General features: G+C 45.7%; 1 protein-coding gene across 20 annotated transcripts in view; it reads right to left on the reverse strand.

Moving 5' to 3' along the window:
• The window catches only part of CACNA1C (calcium voltage-gated channel subunit alpha1 C), a 683102-nt gene that overhangs the window by 295619 nt on the left and 370976 nt on the right, over positions 1 to 16507 (reverse strand). The window lies entirely within an intron of this gene.

Consider the following 16507-nt stretch of genomic DNA (forward strand, 5'->3'; position numbering starts at 1 on the left):
TATTATTATGTTTTTAATTCTAGTGTTGTTCCCTGGCAGAGCCCTTTTGTGCCAGCTTTCAGCTCAGAACAAACCTTTGTGATACCCACTTGGACAAATCCCTCTGCAACAAGGGCTTTTCTTGTGCAGAAATGGGGTAGTGTCTTTCCTTGGGCTGAAGAGTAGCAGGCAGGGCTGTTGTGTGGAAGAGTTCCTCATCATGGAGACCCCCACTCTCCCCGAGGCACTTGGTCACAGCTAGAATGACATGGCTGCAGACACGGACGCTCCAGGTGCCTCATCGGAACAGGGGGACATGTTGGAAGCGGCCCCAAATGGCTTGTGTGTTTGTATTCCAGAGATGAAGGGGAGATGGGGAAACATCTGGAATCTAACCAACCTATTTAGGGGCCCAGTTTATTAGAAAAGGTTAGTTGAAGGCTCCAAGAGGAGTGAAAAACTCAGTTGAGTATCACCAGACAGAGAACAACTAGTGAATGCCCATCATCACTGTTACTATCAGAATGCACAGATTAAATGCTTGCATGCCCTCTCCCTGTTGGCCCCATCTTTTAGAAACTATATTTGATTATGAGACGATTGTCCAGCTACTGCTTTTCAGTTCCCCAAACTGCAAGCATCGTCCCTTTAAGAAACAGGCAGCCTCAGGCTTTGGCTTGCAGAACCAAGTCCAAACAGTGACGCACAAGTACCAAAGCCTGTTTTGCACCAGGTAGGCTTAGACCACACAGGTGTGACACAGGGCCATTTATACATCTGTCTCCACGAGTACACAGTCTACCAGTCACTCTGACATAGAAAAGTGTGCAAGGGACGCCCAAACATTTGGACAGAGTATTGAACATTTGCTTAAATCAACTTAAGCATCACTTGGCGGGGAGGGTAGCAGGGGCCCAAAGCCCAAGGCAAGCATGGTAGCACAGCGGAGGCCACCCTGGCGGGGAGCAGGCTCAGCCTCACCTCCAGATGGATCTGCCATAGCTCTGCCATGGGACCTTGGGCAGGTCATTTACCTCTCAGGGTCTGCTTTCCTTACTGGTAAGATGAAGGGTGGATGGGACGATCTCTAGGACCCAGACAATCTCACTCTCCTCTGAGGCAGGCCAAGAAAAAGCCACCTAGCCTGGGTGTCAAGATCCTCCCACTTCCTTTACACTTTTAACAAGAGTCTTCTTCCTCACCCCCAGCCCCCTGTGAGTGAAATTCTCAAGGTTAAAAGCTTTTTCCACTTATGCTGAAATGTGGAAGAGAAAACCGATAAAGGGATGCGAACAGTTACTTAAGATTTCTCTAGAAGGCTGAAGGAGCTAAATAAAGGGTTCTTGCTTATTAGCCCAGGACAGCCTATCATCACTGCTACATGGACAAATTGTATTGCATGTCAGCGCACACGGAAGACGCATGATAATTTATCAGTCAGGACCCAGAAAATTGTACAGTAGCAGCACCTCCGCAGCTCCACGCGGCCCTGCCATGCGGTCCCTCCCTCAGTTCTGCTTAAAGGGACACTGCCAAGAGAGGCCCTGGATTTGGGCCTCAGTTAAAAAAAGCACTTTGCAAAAACTCAAAATAAATAGAAATATTTCTGTGACATTTATAAGTAACAAAAAGAGGAAAACAGTATTTTCCTTGCGTGTTCTCCTCCCCTCCTGGCGCTTACCGTTCTCAAGGTAGCTGCCTAAATACAACCACAAAAAAACTAAATTTGTGTAGTAAACGTGGGATGGACCAGGCAGACAAATGAAACTGATTGTGGCGTCCTTTTGGCTAAAAATGACACCAACCAACCAAACAAAACCCAAGAACCACCAACCAAACAACTGACAGGGGAATGTAGATTCTGTCGCCTGCTGGTGGTGGTGGCGTGAGGGAGCACCCTGCCCAGGGGAGGAGCATTTTATCGTTGACCTTACTTAACATAACCAGGGCAGGATGGCAGTAAAAAGCAGACCAACGGCTTGTCAGTTTTAATATTGTTCTAAATCCTCCATGGAGGACGGCCCCTCACTGCCCGTGCAGGGCACAGGCTCCCATGCCCGCCTCAGTGTGGCCCCGGACACAGTGGTCAGCGCAGATGTGCTGAGGTTTGACGCCTTGAGGGGTCCCAGGGAGTGGAGATGGTAGATTTCTGGGAGGCAGGGTCCAGCCCTGGGATGTTCTGATGGAAAAATGACTTTAAAAGACCACATGTTGGAGAGGCCATGGAGGCCTCTGAATCGGTCTGTCCACCTGGGCACAGTGCATTCAAACCCTTCCCTTGGGACACCCAGGCCCCTCCTTCAAGCTGGTTTCTATTTTCCCAGCTTGTGTTTCAGAGGCCGTTTCAACCTCTGGAATCCATTCTCAAGACCCTTCATTCATTCCCAAGTTGTTAAGCCACTTGTGACCATTAATTGTCCTATTTCTATCGTCCTCATCATTGCTGGAAGAAACTAAGGCCCAAAAAAGGACAAGTGATTTTGACAAGCTCCTGGCTGACTGGAAGTTCCCGCCCATCTCTGCGAGGACAACACTCACCGGGCCCACCTCCTCTCTGCCCCAGACCACCAGATTCCCTGGTGAGTCCAAGGCCTCAGCTCCTGAGCTCAGAAGCCCATTTGGAGGCCTCAGGAGTACCTTCTTTCACTGGATTTTCCCACATGGGGGAGCAGGTGAAATTCTGCAGTACTCTCGAGGGAGGCCTTGGGCCGCGTCCTGGAGGTCAGCATAGAGACACAGAAAGAGGGCCAGGAGTCGGCACGCCGGGTTTGCCTCCTTTCTGCTCCACAGTAACTGTGTGAACCTGGGCCAGCGTGGCAAGTTTGTGGAGGGTCACGCTGCATCTTCAGCGTGTGGTGCGGACTACTCGAGAGAAAGAGCGTAGCGTGTGTTGTGGTGAAGGAGGTGAGGGGGCAATTGTTTTAGTATTTCCCGGCTGTCTCTCCACAACCAAAAGGGCAGTTTGAACAATCCTGATAGTAAATGAAAGAAAACCCTAATTCCCTCTGAATTTGGGGCCTACCACTCACGTTGATGGCCTGCGGAGTGTGGGCAGAGGGCACTTGGCACTGCCGTGCTAGCGCTGAGCTCCTCGAGGGCTGGGCCGCAGCGGGGGCTGTGAGTGGGTGGTAGAGCCAGGCTCATTTGTTTTCTGTCACAGTGTTTGTCCTCGCACTGCATGGGACGCCTTGAAAGCCCCAGGCCTGGCTCCCCAAGCCTTGGGTCTGCGAGCATCAGACCTCAGGGACTCTGTCCAGAGTCCTCGCAACCTCGCCAGAATCAACGGTGCTCGCAAATAGAAGTAGGGGGCGGGTGGGGGGCAGGCGCGGTGGGCACCGAAGCCTCAGCAAAGCCGTGCTTCTCGGGTGAAGCCCAAGGCTCCTGCTGGAGTTTAAATGCTAACCGTGGGTTCCCAGGACAGCCCATTTAATTTCTCCTTTTGTTGGCTGGGTCCCAGCCATCCCTTCTTCCCCAGGCCCCTCCTCAAATATCACACCAGCTGGGGAGCTGTCCCACCCCTAATTATTACCCCGGGGCTGCCAAGATGCAGGCTCCACCGCTGCGGAGGATGGCAGCAGAGCGCAGAACATGACAACAGCAGCAGCAGGTGGGCCTGGCAGAAAAGGCCAGATTATGGGCTCTGTGATTACTGTCATCCATCTCCAGCCAGGCAGGCAGAGAGCAGAGCATGCTCGGTGCTGGCTCTGGCGCTCTGCACTCTCGGGTGCCGCTGCCTTCCACCCCCTCTGTTGAGCAGGCTGGGGGCTGGGGGTTGCTGTGCAGAAAGGTGCGCCTGGAACACACTCTTCCAGCAATGAAGGGAGGATCACATGGCCCAGGACAGCCAATTCCCAGCTAAAGCTTCATGCCTGGGTGTTTCTGGGTGGGTCTAGCCCTCCACACACCTCCCCAAGGGAGAGTGTGCCTCTGGGCAGAAAGAGACAACAGGGCATTGCCCCTGGCCTTTATAGAAGGGCAGGACAGCCCTTTTGAAGGAAGGGAAGTATATCTTCCACAGCTCCCAGAACATTCCTGATTCATTTATTTGTCCACCTGGGCCCCCATCAATGCATCCATCCATTTTCTGTTGAGAACCTGCTAAGAGCCAGCACTGTGCTGTGTGATGGGGATATGAAGGTGGGAAGACCTTACCCCTGCTCTCTTCCCCTCCCCTCCCCAAGCTCAGGTGCATTTTGTAAGGACTTTGCAACAAGTCTGAGAAGAAGGGGTGCTTGTGCTCACAAACCAAGGCTCAGAGTTCAATGACTTGCCCAAAGTCACACAGCAGGTCCAGAGCTGGGACTCCAACCTGGACTTCTTATCCAGTGTCCTCCGGGGGCAGGAAGCTTTCTAATGGTAAGAGTACCACTTCCCCAAGGCTGAGACGTCCAGGGAACTCTGGCCTGGAGCTCAGCCGCTCCTCCTCCCTGAGCCATCACAATTCACCCTTATCTGTGGATCGCCTGCTGGTGTCGGGTGCTGAGCAGGCACCGGGCCAGGGAGAGCTGCATGCGGCCCTGCTTGGGCCACTTCCCACCCTTCCTCCTTTGCTTGCTTGGTGGTTTGGTTCTTCTCTGACAGTTTCTCGGTTGGTTTAATCGTTTCCAATCCTCCCACATGAGGAGGTCCTACTGAGTTCATCCCTAGAAGAGAGGATACCTCTCAGTCCACACGGCCTGGGCCAGCTTCTCCCACTTGGAAGTGCAGTAGCTGGTGAGTTACCAACGAGCTCGAGGAGTATCAGGAGGGCCAAAGGCCCCGCAGGGACCAGGTCCCCACTGTCAGAAAGCCACTGTCCCTAGCTTAATATATCGAAAAAATACTAAGGCAAGGACTCAATTTAATAGCAACAACAATAATAATAGTAATAAGCATCCATATGGAGCAGAGAGACACCTGGGGCCTAGAAAACCCACAGGCGACAATTCACCATTGACTATAAACGGGAAGATAGGAACACCTCAAAAAGGAAAAATCTGATCATCAGCGAAGGGTTTTTTAAATCACAGAATATCAGTGCACATGACCTTAAGGACTCCTAGTCCAGCTCTTTCCCTTTGTAGGGAGCAAGCTAAGACTCGGTCTGCTTACGGCAGATGCCTTGCTTAAGTTCCCACAGGGGCTGCAGGTGGGGCCAGACCCCAAGCCAGGCGTACCCCGCCGAGCCATGACATGGGGCGCCATTTGCTTTTGGAATTCCCCAAGCTGAGCCGGGCCTTTGGCCAGCACATCTCTATCTGACCCCGCCTGCTGAGGTGGCACGGGGAAGACACTGTCCCTCCTTCTACACGGCTCAGCTGTGCTTCGTCCTCACACCTGCACACCTGCAGCCCGGAGAGCAGGGCAGATGTGACAGTGAGCCTGGGACCTGGGTTTGAGCTCCAGCTCTGACTTTCCCTTAGCTGGTGGCTTTGGATTAATCACTGATCCTCCCTCAGTTTCAGTTTTTCCATCTGAAAAGTGGGATAATAACTATATCTCCAAAAGTTTTTGTAAAGTCTAAAGCAGACATTGTCCTTGAAAGCACTTTATTATTGTTATTGCCTGATTCCCAGACAACACTGTCAACCTCTGAGGCTCTCCTGCCACAGATCCCAATGTGGAACCCCCAGCACTCCAAGTCCAGCCCCTACAGGGTGTATGATTGGAGGCTGAGGGAATGACTTCAACCTTGCTGTCTGCTTTCGTGAGGATGCTCGTTGGATGCAGCAGGGCTAATGCTGATGGGAGATGGTTCGCCACTAATGCTAATGTGTCATTCCTAAAGCCGCGGTGATTACCTACGATTAGTATCCTCCTGCTCTGGAGTGGACAGAGGAGGAGAGCGGGCAAACCATGGAGGCGGGAGCCTATAAGTGAGTGGAAGCTGGAGGGGAGCCCTGACCGTTCTGTCAGAGCCCAGAAGTGAAACCACCTCCAGCTGAATTCCCACCCTCCAGCCTGCCCCCGGCAGGGCAGCATGGTGTGGGCTGTCACGCACTGCAGTGAGAGGCGGAGGGGTGGTGGCCTGGGAGGCCAGGTTCTGGCTGACTCCCCAGCACATCAGGCTGTCACACAGAGCTGTCACTGAACCAACAGTAACACCCAGTTCCCAGTCACAGGAAAAGAAGCAGGGCTTAGGGAGGCGTGGAATTTAGGAAGGCTCCACCAGGAGCAACAAATAAAATGAAAGCAGAAAAGAGTAAAAACGACGATTACCACCACAGTAAAACCTCAGTATAACCCAAAATGATGGCTGATTCTCCCACCTATTGCAATCAACATTTCAATGCTAGAAAATTCTAGCACACCAGGGAGGAACAGCAGGACCCGGAGAAAGACAGACAAGACCAACCAGAAAAGGAGGAGAAAATAAAAACGCATGCTGATGAGTAAAATGCACGTGAGAAGGGCTATGTGACCAGAGGCTCAGCCCTAACCAGCTCTGTGATGTTGGCCAGGTCACTTCACCCCTCTGGTGACTGAGGTTCCTCACTGTAAAATACAGATCGGATCTGGTAGTCTCCAAGGCCCCTGTTGGCTCCAGAATTCAGTGACAAAGGAATTTGGAACGTCCTTTGAAGGCTGGCCTAACAAAGTTCACCACGCATAACAGAGGAAAGATGGGACTGAATTGTTGAGCCTGAAATAAAAGGGTGGGTGTGACTTATAAATCATCTTCAAGCCTTTGAAGGGTGGCAAATGGCTTTTCTTCATCACCACCAATGGAAAAGCAAAGGAAAACAGACTCCCAGAGTGTTAAGCGGCAGCTGCAGTGATTTTGAAAATGTAAATCTGATTCTGTTGCTCCCCTGCTCAAATCCTGTCCGTGGCTCCATATCTATCATTGAAAACCCACTCTCTCACCACACAAAGATTAACTCAACATGGATTGAAGGCTTGAACACAAGATCTGAAACCAAAAAACTCCTAGAAGAAAATGTAAGCTGTAAGCTCCTTGACATCAGTCTTGGCATCATTGATGATTTTTTTGGATTTGACACTAAAACCAAAGGCAACAAAAGCCAAAATAAACAAGTGGGACTATGTCAAACCAAAAGGCTTCTGCTCAGCAAAAGAAACGTCAACACAATGAAAAAGCAGCCTACTGAGAAGGAGAAGATATTTGCGAACCATGTATCTGAGAAGGGGTTAACATCCAAAGTACATAAGGAGCTCATACAACTCAGTAGCAAGAAACCAATCAATTCGATTAAAAAAATGGGCAGAGGATAGACATTTCTCCAAAGAAGACATACAGATGGCCAACAGGTATGTGAAAAGATGCTCAATGTCACTAATCATCGGGGAAATGCAAATCAAAACCACAATGAGATATCACTGTACACCTCGGTTTTTATCAAAAAGACAAGAAATAATAAATGTTGGTGAGGATGTGGAGAAAAGGGAACCCTTATGCAGTGTCAGTGGGAATGTAAACTGGTATAGCCACTATAGAAAACAGTACGGAAGGTTCTCAAAAAAGTAAAAATAAAACTACCTTACAATCCAGCTACCCTACTTCTAGGTATTTATCTGAAGAAAATAAAAACACTTATTTGAAAAGATATATGCACCCCATATTCATTGCAGTGTTATTTACAATAGCCAAGATATGGAAACAACATAAGTGCCCATCAATAGATGCATGGATAAAGAAAATGTGGTGTGTGTGTGTACATATATATACACACACATATATATATGTATATATATACAATGGAATATTATTCAGCCATGAAAAAGAATGAGATCTTGCCATTTGTGATAATATGGATGGAACTTGAGAGCATTACGCTAAGTGAAATAAGTCAGACATAGAAAGATAAATACTATATGATCTCACTTACATGTGGAATCAAAAAAAGAAAAACCAAGCTCATAGATACAGAGAACAGATTGGTAGCTGCCAGAGGTGGGGTTAGGAGGTAAATGAAATGGGTCAAGGGAATCAGAAGGTACAATTTTCGAGTAATAAATAAGTCCTGGGAATGTAATGTACAGCATGATGACTATAGTTAATAGTACTGTATTGCATATAGGAAAGTTGTTAAGAGTAGATCTTAAAAGGTTTCATCACAAGAAAAACAATTTTCTAACTATGCATGCTGAGGGATGTTAACAAGACTTTTTGTGGTGATCATTTTGCGATACATACAAATATTGAATCATGTTGTACACCTGAGACTAATACAATGTTTATGTCAATTATAATTCAATAAAAAAAAAAACGCAATCTCTTCCCACGGCCAACAAAGCCTACCAATATGGCCCTTGGTTCCACTCCCCCCGCCTCGCCCCCCGCTTGCCCCCACTGTGGCCCGCTCCTCAACACTGGCCTGCACTGCCGCCTGTCCCCTCTGCCTCCAGCTTGTCCTATGTGGGTTCCTGTTTGCAATCAGGTCTCAATGTCAACCACTCAACTTGCAGTCGCCCGTTACTCCCTAGCACATCATACTAGTTTAAGTCCATAACAGCCCTTTTCACATCTCTGATATTTTCCTTTCTTTGTTTACTGTCTATCTCCCCCATCAGAATGTAGGTGTCAGGAGAGGAGAAACTTATTTGTACTGTTCAAAGCTGTATTTCAGGGGCTAGAACAGAGCCTGGCACGTAGAAGCTCAGTAAACATCTGCTGAATGAATGAATGGTGATACGTAAGCAATGTAAGTAGAAAAATGTGTGAATGTTTTCCACCAGGAAAACTGTAAGACACTCGAATGGTTGAGGAAATCATGGACTCTCCTTCCTTGAAGGTCTTTAAAAACCAGTGGGATTCTGTCCTGTCAGGAACGATCTAGGTTAACGTGCCACGTAGGCTTCCACAAGTCCAGTGGTGACTGTGCCCCAGAGCCACGGGCCAGCTCCCCACTTAAAACATAGACTGGCTGACTACACGTCATTTCTTTGGAGGACGAGTCAGGAGGGTCTTAAACTGGACTTGCTGGCCTCTGTTGCGGCCGTTCCCCTGCCAAGTTGTTAGCGCTGCTGACGAGCCTCTGGAGTGAAGCTTCCTGCAGAAAAGGCAGGCTCTTTGAGGCCTGCTCAGAGCTGCCACCACAACACGACCCATGGCGTGGGTCTCCCTGGCTGGCGGGCTTTCTCCCCACAGCTTGTCAGGCCTGCTGGACAGGAGTAGAGGCATGGCATACTGACGGGTGGACTGGTCTTGAAAAGGGCAGAAACAGAAACCGACCCTCCAAACCACACCTTAATCTGATGAAGACATTAAAGTAATACTCTCAGAATTAGCCTCATTTTTCTTGTGACAGCCCTTCATGTAACTGAAAGCGGCTATTATATTGCCCCTAAATATTCTCCTCGCCAGGTGACAGGTCCCTAGATCCTGCTACAGGTCCTTACCTAACAGGGTTTCCGGTGGCTCCCCTGGCCTCCCTCACTGGCTGTGACCAAGATGAGATGAGGAATCTCCTTGAGCCCCTGGAAACACGGAGAGCAATGGCCAAGATGTGCTCTGACCTGTACGAAGCACAAGAGACAGCCGCCTCCCTACCTGGGCACCGCAGACCACCATCGAGGCAACCCAGGACTGCTCTGGGTACAATCTCATGCCCCAGCCCGTGGGCAACGACAGCCTCCTGGTGTTTCTCAAAGATGCAACAGTTAAGTCAGTCCTCTTCACATTTCTACTTTTTGAGCCTGAGGGCAAAACTTTACATTTCTAATAATAAATTTATCTCATTAGTTTCCATCCAGAACTTGTATTCATAGACTATTGAATTTATTTTTATGTTGTACAGAAAATGCGATATTATGCATATTTACTTTTAAACTTTGTTATTATGCTGTCCGTATGTTTTATATTCTACTATCAATGAAAAATGAGCATTTTGACTTGTAAGCTTCCAAAACATAATTTTTATCTCATCACATGAATTATAACATGATTTATTTATACATTCTCCTTTGATGTTAATTTATTATTTTATCTCCAAAGTGTTTCTTTTATTTGCTCTGCTTTGCTATGTTATATGTAATGCTGCAATGAACATCATTGTACATAAATATAAATCTTTGCCTAATTATTTTCTTAGCCTAGATTCCCAGAAGGAAAATTATTGGTAAAAGGGTAGGAACATTTCAAAGACCTTGATATATTACTAAATTGTTTCCAGAAAGGTTATGAATTTTTCTATTTCTACCATAGTATGTGAGAGCCCATTTCACCAAAGCTTTTGCTAATATATCATTTTTTAAATAAATCTTTGTCAATTTAATAAGTGAAAAATGGCATCTTGTTTTAGTTTGCATTTCTCTTTTACTAGTGAAGCTGACTTAAAAAAATATATGCATTGACCAATGTGTAGTTTACCTTTTGTGAATAAATATGTTGATGTTCTTTGCCCGATTTTCTCATGAGGGTGTGAATACTTCTCTAAGATCTTATTCAACAGAAATATTGACCCTGCATCTGGCATTTTAAAAAATATTTTCCCAGTTTGTTTGCCTTCTAAAGTTTTCTGTAATTTTTCTGTGTATAAAAAGTTTCATATTTTTATGAGTTGAATCTCTTAATCTTTCCCTTTGTATTTTCTTCTATGACTTTTATGTTTAAAAATTCCTAATTCTGAGAGCAGTTAAATGTTCATTTTCCCCAATTGTTATGGTTTATCATCTTACACATAACTCTTTAATCCATCTGTAATTTGTTTTGGCTAAATGTATAAGGTAGATACATAGTGATTTTGTTTCCAAATACCTAGGAATCCAGGCCCTTTACCTCCCCATCTTCCACTGGACTTCATTGCTTCCTTTATCTTATTATGAGTTCTCAAGGGCCATATTTGCACCTAAGTAAGTTGCACGCTAATTTCATTTTCTTGAGAAACATTTTAAAGTTCTTTTTTTTTTCTTAAAGATTGGCACCTGAGCTAACAATGGTTGCCAATCTTCTTTTTTTTTTCTTTTATGCTTTATCTCCCCAATCCGCCCCCATACATAGTTGTATATCTTAGTTGCAGGTCCTTCTAGTTGTGGCATGTGGGATGCCGCCTCAACGTGGCCTGATGAGCGGTGCCATGTCTGCGCCCAGGATCCGAACCAGCAAAACCCCGGGCCACCACAGCAGAACATGTGAACTTAACCACTCGGCCACGGGCCAGGTCCCTAAAGTTCTTTTTACCGAACATGAATTAGAGGTTATTTTTAAACAGATTTTTTAAGGAAAAACAGGTTTTATTTTCTAGTATACAGTATATGCTACATTAGAGATGCAACGGGATGATGCGAATTTCCTTCCGCCTTTGAGTGGGAACGTTACTTTAGGGCTCTGGCCTTCCACTTTCAAAATGGTACTGTTGCACACTGGGTTATTTGGGACACATTTCTTTTCAAAAATTTCACTCTATACACCAGCAAATGTCATCACTAGAATTTGTTTCCTAGCTGTTTTGCATCACTGCCCCGCCTGTGGATTCCTTGACCCGCACCGCTCTGTTCACCCACAGCCACAGGCTTTCTCACACAGACGGCGTCTTCTCCTCACCAGCATTCTTGATGTGCGTGTCCTTGGTAAATTCTGACTGTTTATTCCCTCAGACAAACTCTAGAATTATTTTTGTCAAGTACTCGCCTTCTTGCCACTAAGTTCCCTCTCCCCCAAAAAACACTCTGGGCTGTTGATCGAAAGTTATAAATTAACTTGGAAAAATTTGGCATCTTCATAATGTTCATTCTTTCCATGTTTCCATTTATTCACGCTGTTCTATGACTTTCATGTAAATTTAATTTTATCATATGGTCTCATGTATTTCATTTTTGATACACAGAAAAGCCACTGATTTGTTAAAGTTTTATGTCCTATCCGATCACTTTTTTGAGGGCTTTTATTAATCCTAACCATTTTTAGCTAGATTTTCTAGGCCTATAATCATATTGTTTGCAAACAGTGACCTTTTTGTCTCCTCCTTTGCACTTTCTGCTTGGCTGCATCCTTTAGACATTTTACAATGCTAACCAGCAGCAGTTCTAGTGCGCATGCACTCCTTTTTCTTGATTTAAAGGAAAGGCCGCCAGGGCTTCATCACTTAAAGTTTGCTGTTGGTTTTGATCAGATAATCTTTATCACATTAGGTATCATTCCATTTCTAGTATTATACTAAGAATTTTATTTAAAATGGATACTGGATTTGATTGCCTGCTGCATTATTTTTTTAGTTGATTTACTGATGTGATATATTATATTAATACATTTCCCAATGTCAAATACTCCTTGAGCTCATTGGGTACAGCTTACTCAATTGTGAATCCATTGGATTCAATTTTTCTCCATCTGTGTACATATGTGAGATTGCTGTAAGTTTTTGCATGTGTGTGTGACATCCTGGTCAGGGTAATGCTACTTTTACTGAATGAATTTTTAACTTTAATCTTTTTCTGTGTTTTGGAATAAATTATCTAAAGGTGAAATTTATATTTTTCCAGAAAGTTGAAATTGAGATTTTCAAATTTCTTAGCATAAAACTATGACTACCATTCATTCTCTTAACCTTAAAATCTCTTTTGTATACGTTATGTTTCCTTATTAATCTTATTTTTCCTTTTTTATTTCTAAACTTTCCAGAGGTCACTTCACTCTTTACTTTATAGCACTAGATCCTTGATATACTTATCAAATCTACTCTCATACCATTTCCTAAATCATTAATTAATTTTACATTTAGTCTTTCTGCATCACTTTATTTTTAGTGTCCCTTGTATAGAAATGGTTGGGTTTTATTTTTTAACCTAAACCTGACAGTATTAGACTTTTAATAATAAGAGAATTTAACCCACTTACATATTTTACCATAGTTGATATATTTGATCGTACTTTTGCCATTTTGTTTCATGCTTCTAGATATTTTTGTATACATTTATTTTCTCATTTTTTGTTTCATAGACTATAACTTATTTTAGCCCTTGGTGTTTTTGAAAGTAGAAAACCTGATTTTTAACCTTTATATTTATTATATACATAGTCAGCAGAAGCTTCTATAATTTAAGAAGTCCAAAACAAACCTATAACTCATGGTTCCCTTCATTAAGACAAATATATTTAATATATTTTAAATATATGTAATACCTGCTTTCTTCCAGCATTATTTCCTTGTTATGAATTTAATCTTGTTTTATAGATTTGGTTTCTCATCATACAATTATTTCTCAAAATAGTGTTTTTATAAATTAATTCCAATTTCTATTTTATACCACAGTTAACACAGTTATTTTTATTATTGGATATAAATAGGACTGATAAGAGCTGTAACTTCCCGGGCACTTGCTATGTGCCAGGAGCTGCATCAAGCACTTCCCCTACAGAAACCCCCTTTCCGTGAGGTTCAGAAATGTCACACAAGCCCCCGTGGTCCCACAGTGAGTAAGTGGCCAGGCTGGGATTCATTTGCTGGTCTCTCTGATCCAGGGCCTGGGCTCTTAATTATTATGCCCTGGCTCCATCTGATTGGTTTCAAGTTCACCATTGGTCCATTTTATTCTATCCCAGAGTCCTTGATTGCCATTCATTTCAGTCCCTGGAACATTAAGAATTAACTGATCAGTCTCAGGAGGAAGACGTGAATGGTTTACTTTCTGAGCCCTTCACTATCTTAATGTGTCTTCATAATATCTTTCTATCTGAATTACATCTTATTTAACAATCCAGTTCTTTGGGGGCTGTCAGCAGGTAGATGCGTGGAATGCGGGCCAGGAAGGTGCCTCTCAACCCATCATTCACACTGGTGAGAATTCCGCTCATGCTTTGACGTGTGCCCCTTACTGCTCCATAGTTTATAATGTGACTGTCAGCTTTAAACTTGTTGCATATTTATGGTATTTTATGTGGAAGTTCTTAGGAAGCATATCAAGCATGTTTGGTCTCCTGCCACGTTAAGTAAGAAGCCAGTATAGATCTTGTAAATATTTTTTTTCTACTCATGGTATTAGTCATCTCTCCCAACTTCGTGTCTTCAACAAATTCGATGTTTCCTTTTTGCCTTTTCAACGGCAGACACGTTGACCAGGCCAGAGCCCCATGGCATTGAACTGGAGACCCTTTCCAGACTGACATCAGTCTGTTAATCCATATTCTTTGATCAGAGTTGGCCAATTAATTACAAACCTATTTTTCACCAAAAAAACCCATGATACATGTTTCTAAATGCCTTACTGAAATCAACACTATCTTAAGTATTCTTTTGATCTAAGCCTAGTAACCACAGAACAAAAGAAAATCCAGTTAATTTGATGTGCTCCTGAAATTACTGATTTCTTTCTAGAGCACACACATGGCATGTTTAGGGAATCCATTCTAAGAGTCTGCCAGGGAGCACCACCACGCTTCCTCTTCTGCGCCTCTGGACTTTAGAAAATCAAAATGTTTGCTTTCTCTGGCCCCCATAGGCACTCCATAGATCACTGTCAGAAGCTCTAAGAAAATATCAGGAGGCCCTTCACCATTTAAGATAAAATTGGTTGAGACAGACTTTAAGCCATTAGGACAGGTAGATACTGTACATGCATTTGCTCAGTGCCTCTGTAACCTTACTCGTACTGTTTCCCGCCTGCAGGTCGTCCTCACACTCCTTGTGGCCTGGCTCGTGGCCGGAGCCGTGTCTGCGCTTTCTACGCTTCTTGAGCTGCCTTCCCTTTCAGAGACTTGCACAGTTCACAAGACCATTCTCTTCTCTGTGCTTTCTGAAACATCCTTTCCCACTGTCTGCGGGCTGTTTTGTTCTAATAGTCTCTCTTTTTCTGAGCAGGGACCCTAGAATGTCTGGCCACTCTCCTCCATGCTGTCCTCACTCCGACCAGCTCTTCTTCTCTGCTCAGAGCTGAGCCCAGCACGCTGTCTCTGCGGCGGCTCCCTTTCCTCCTCCCAGCAGGATCTCCCAGGCCTCCGTGGCGGAGCAGAGCTCGAGGTGCTGCTTTGGGCCCGATGAGGCTTCTAGCAGAAGACAGACTACTGTGCCTTTGCCCCTCTTTCACGAACTGTCCTAAGAAACCATTACCCATATCTTTGTTTCTACAGCAGTCTGTGGTACATTTCCACCACATAACTTCAGTCCTCTCCTCTTCTGATCCTTGCTAAGTCTGCACTCGGCTGGCACACTCAGGATTAGGGGTTTATATAACAGTGCAGGCCTCACTGACGTGAGGTCACTCCCAGCCTCTTCCACTGGAGTGGCACCTTGAGAACGAGGCGTGTCCCTTGATTGTCACTGCCCAGTCTTGAGTCACAAACTATCAGAGATGTCTGTAAAAATTGCATTTCCCCTTTTGCGCTAACATTTCTAGTTAATCTTCTTTTATTCTTATACACATTCACCCAGAGACCTTCAATACCACACCAATTATGGAAGAAAAAGAGCTAAAAAGGGGCATCAGCCTTCACTCTGATCTCCCCTCTCATCGAGGTCCAAGGACTCACACCAGCGGTGGCGGGGCTGGGCCAGCTGACTGACATTAGGGCTGCCCTCGGAGAGGCCAAGGACTCATCGTGCTCTCTGTAACCCAGCTCCCAAAGCGTGGCGTTGTGGTGGCGGCCAGACATGGAGCGGGTGATGGCACCGGCCTCCTGGCTTCTGGGCCTGCTGCTGAGTTTGGTACCACACCTGCAGCTGCTGCTAAGGCGGGCCCGACTGCTATTTGAACCTCCCTCGCCTTCCCCCTCTCCACGGGACTTCACTGGCAGTTGACATGCTCTGCCTTCTTTATCCAGCCCTCACAACCTTCACTGTCACCAAGATGCTCAGCAAGAGGAGGACTCAGGCTGAAAGAGAACTCCCAGGTTATCTTCCCCAACCTCCCACATGCACATCATGTCTGTTCTCACACACAGATCGCCTCCAGAAGGCAGACAGACAGACAAGGCTGGAAAACAGGAAGATGGGGAGGGTGGGGAGAAGACTCCGGTGACGAGCATACACGGGGCCCTTGTAACTGCTCCTCCACCGAGCGCCCGAGCAGACTGGGAGGGAACCCCCTGCGAAGGGAGACAGAGCGGAGGCCCGCATGGCCTCTGGCAGCTCTAACTGGTTAGGTTAGTACAGGGTGGTAAGTTATTTGGACTATGGTATTAGTTGATCCAGGTCAAAATAATGTGGGCTTTATAAAAATAGGACTATAGAAATGATACAGAAGGAAAAAAGGATCATTCTAGTGTTTTCCAAGATATTCCCAGTGTATTATTGGATCAGCTGAGGTGGATTTCTAGGAAAACTGGAAGCCCTCCAAGGAGGCTTGTCTCCTGATCCTCACAGCTAACTCCTGAGGACAGACAGTGCTATGAGTCAGCCAAGGGGAGCGCGTGATAGGGCGAGGAGAGTCAGGGGTGGCTCCTGGGTGAGGCTGTGGTCCCTCTGAGAGCTGAGACTGAGTCTGTGGGATTGCAAGAACTCGCTCCTGGGAGGAGACAGTCCTCACCCCGGGATGGCTGGCAGCCCGTTACAGCCACTGGGAGGGCTTTGATGAGGGAATTTCTTTAACGTGGAGGTTTGCTTAGGTGAGAAACTGTCTCTTGTCATTCAGTTCACACCTGGGGAGGAGGGAG

This window comes from Equus asinus, chromosome 22, assembly GCF_041296235.1.
Source record: "Equus asinus isolate D_3611 breed Donkey chromosome 22, EquAss-T2T_v2, whole genome shotgun sequence".
In the NCBI taxonomy this organism is placed as follows: Eukaryota; Metazoa; Chordata; class Mammalia; order Perissodactyla; family Equidae; genus Equus; species Equus asinus.